The sequence below is a fragment of the Triticum urartu genome, unplaced genomic scaffold (genome assembly GCF_003073215.2).
Source record: "Triticum urartu cultivar G1812 unplaced genomic scaffold, Tu2.1 TuUngrouped_contig_5282, whole genome shotgun sequence".
Classification (NCBI taxonomy): Eukaryota; Viridiplantae; Streptophyta; class Magnoliopsida; order Poales; family Poaceae; genus Triticum; species Triticum urartu.
In genome coordinates this window covers 4,901-8,272 of record NW_024115946.1, presented here as the reverse complement: position 1 = coordinate 8,272, position 3,372 = coordinate 4,901, and the positions used below count along the sequence as shown (strand labels likewise).

At 47.7% G+C, this 3,372-nt stretch overlaps 1 pseudogene; it reads left to right on the top strand.

The window, feature by feature from the left end:
* The first annotated feature begins 1,081 nt into the window (after positions 1-1,081).
* Positions 1,082-2,674, top strand: LOC125529014 (annotated as a pseudogene).
* The last annotated feature ends 698 nt before the right edge of the window (positions 2,675-3,372 follow it).

The following is a 3,372-nucleotide window of genomic DNA, read 5'->3' as shown; positions in this document are numbered from 1 at the left end:
TTTTTTTCTATTTATTTTTTATTTCTACTTACAACTAAATACTTACAGTTTTTTAGTGATTTCTTTTTGCTTTTAGGTCACAAAAATTATAAACTTTCTGTTAGTGCCATTAGTTTTAAATTTTGAATAGTTTAAATTTGAATTTTTAAAAATTTGTGTGAATCACTAGTTTATGAATAACTTTACTATAAAAATAGAATTTTTTTTCTTCTTTGCTATTTATTTTTTATTTATACTTACAATTAAATACTTATAGTTTGATTTTAGGTCACAAAAATTATATTCTTTTTGCTATTGAAGAATATTATAGTTTTATTTTAGTTGATCATAACATAATATTTTAATTGATTGTTTTTATTTTCATAAAAGTTTTGTAGTTCATACTGTTTGCTATTAATTCATTCTTTGAGCTAAATGACTCTGAAATTGGAAAGCATTTCAAAATGGACTCTGAAAAGGTTGAAAGTTGGCATGGTATCATCATTTCACCACGGTGGTGTCGGTGATGAGATCGGCGCGGGTGATCGATAGAGCACCACAAAGCCCTCTCCCCCTCGGCCAGAAAAAACAGAGCACTGTGCTCTGCTCTTGCTCATGTCATCAACCGGGACCAATGGTGGTGGGCCAGGAGCGAGGCCCATTGGTCCCGGTTCATCCCATCAACCGGGATCAATGACCCACGTGGCCTGGCCGGCCCTCTGGGCTCACGAACCGGGACAAATGGGCTGCAATTTCTGTTGTGTCTTTCTGGGAGGAGCGACCTCCCTTTTATAGGCGCAAGAGAAGGAGGCGTGAGGGCAGCGACAGGAGGTGTGGATATCCCTTTTATTTTCATGCTCGTACAAGTGGGGAAAGAACCTCCCTTATAAAAAGATCCAACTCCCACTAAACTAGCAATGTGGGACTAAACTTTAGTAGTATCCCTTGCCTTGTACAAATGGACTGAGTGGGCCTCTAGGATTTATTAGAAATTTCTGAAATAGTTATTGGGCTGCCTAAAATAGACTAAATTTCAGCAATTGATCTACAAGATGCACTAATTAAAGAAGCTGTACACATGCATAGCACCAAACTTTCAGACATGGCAAACCTTGTCGTTGCCATCTTTTTGCATCGCTCGGCGCCGTGGCTACTGCTCAAAAAGCCGCCGCGCCGGCAACGGAAATGGCAGCCTACCAAGGTTCCTATCCAAGCTACGCTAGTCCGCCGGTAGCCGAAATGCCAGCCTATCCAAGCCACAGGAGCTCCCCAGCTGCTACACCTTCCCTGCTGCCGCCCCATCACCAAGCCCGCCAACCATGGCCGCACCTACTGCTAGTCCACCGAGCCCAGCCTCTTCTCCGTCTGCGGGATGGCGGAGGCTGAGAGTCGGCTACTACAGGCGCTCGTGCCCACGGGCGGAAAATATCGTCAGGGAGGCCGTGACCGTGAGGAACGCCACGTCCAAGAACGCCGGCCTCGGTGCTGGGATATTTCGGATGCACTTCCACGACTGCTTCGTCCAGATACAGTAATTATGAAAATCCGTTCATGCATGTAACATCTAGCAAGAAAAGAAAAAAAATCTTTCTGTGCTTGATATCACTAGCTATCTCTGTTTCACAATATCTGTCATGTGCACGTGATTAGGCAAGGCATAAAACCTCATGAATGTGATCGCTAAAATTGTACTACTGGATATAATACTGCTAGTGGTAAGCCGGATCCGAATCCGATCAATTCAGATGTCAGATAAGTATTTTATTTCTTCTTGGTTTGTACAGACATGTTTCTAGCATTTGTGTCGGTGTGATGCCAGGTATTCATTAACATGTGTGTGCACGCGTGATGTTTTCTTACCGCCTTACCGGGTTGCCATGCTTCCGTCCTCCTCGACCCAACAGCGGCCAACCCAGCCGGAGAAGCTCAGCCCACCCAACTTCCCAAGCCTGCGTGGCTTCGAAGTGATCGACACAGCTAGTTGCGTAGCTAGAATTTTACAACGCCCTGTGCCAACTGTAGAGAAACAATGTTAAACGGTAATGATCAATCAACAAAGAAATGCGTTGCCACACACCAGGCCATGGCCAGGGTAGCCTGGGGCCTGGCTACGCCCTTGGACACAGCCAAGGAGGCGCTCGAGAAGGTTTGCCTTGGCAGGGTCTCCTGCGCCGACATTATCGCCTTTGCTGCTCGAGACGCGTCTTACTTCCTCAGCCGTGCCAGGATCAACTTCAGGATGCCGGCAGGGCGCCTGGACAGGCGCGTGTCCCTCGCTAGTGAGGCGCTTGATCCCTCCACCCTTCTTCAACCTCTCGCAGCTCGTCGACAATTTCACGGCCAAGAACCTCGACGAGGAGGACCTCGTGGTCCTCTCCGACGCGCACACCATCGGCGTGTCCCACCGCTCGTCCTTCATCGACTGCCTGCCGCCGAAGCCATCCGATATGAACCCTGCATTCACCACCCTGTTGTAGAGAAAGTGTCCGATGAGCCCCATCTTCACGAGCTATTCACCTCGGACGCGACACTGTTGTCTTCCAGACGGACAGCGAGGAAGGTGGTGGAGAACGCGTTTATCCCTAGGAGATGGGAGAGGAAGATTGCCAAGGTGATGGTAAAGATGGTGGACATCGAGCTCAAGACCGCCGCCAGTGGGGAGATCAGGAGGATGTGTAGGGTCGTCAAAAACTAGGATTGCCGACCATTTGTAGTTAATAACCAAGTGTGCAGACTGTTTTAGGTTTCCCCACCAGTTTATTTTGGAGCATCCGCTCTTGTTGATTCCATGAATTTTGGTTCCTTGGTTAGTTAACTAGAAGCATGCTATTGCTCCATTCTTTGGTTAAATTAAATAGCTGGTTGAATTGTACTTGGTCACAGAGATTGTTAAAGGAAAAGTCTAAAAACCCGAAGTCAGATTTTTAGCACTCGAAAAGGAACGCCTTACTGTCCATCGGAATTATTTTTTTCAAAAAGGGGGGCTCCCCGGCCTTACTGTCCATCGGATAGAGCGCACAATCTTGAAACAAATCTGGTTATCATAACTGTTCATTCCACTCTCACATTCGGGATAACCATCCCCTCACCATATTCTCTCTGTCTTCCCCTATCCACTAGCCCGCTCACTAAATCCCTCCCTCACCATGACCTGGTTGTCACTCCTACCCGGTCTGGCCGCCGCTGGCGAGCCTCCGCTTGTGTTCCTTGCACCATCCCCGCCCTCCTTACTATGGGATGTACACCATGTATCCCGATGCACACGCGAAGCTTACTACCCCACATTGTCCTCCCCCTAGCCGTCGACCCCACCCTGCTGCCCCATGTCCTTCCCAACTCCAGCGGTTTTCTTCTACCGTACCGCGCGACGCGTCGTGGTTGTTGATGGCTGTC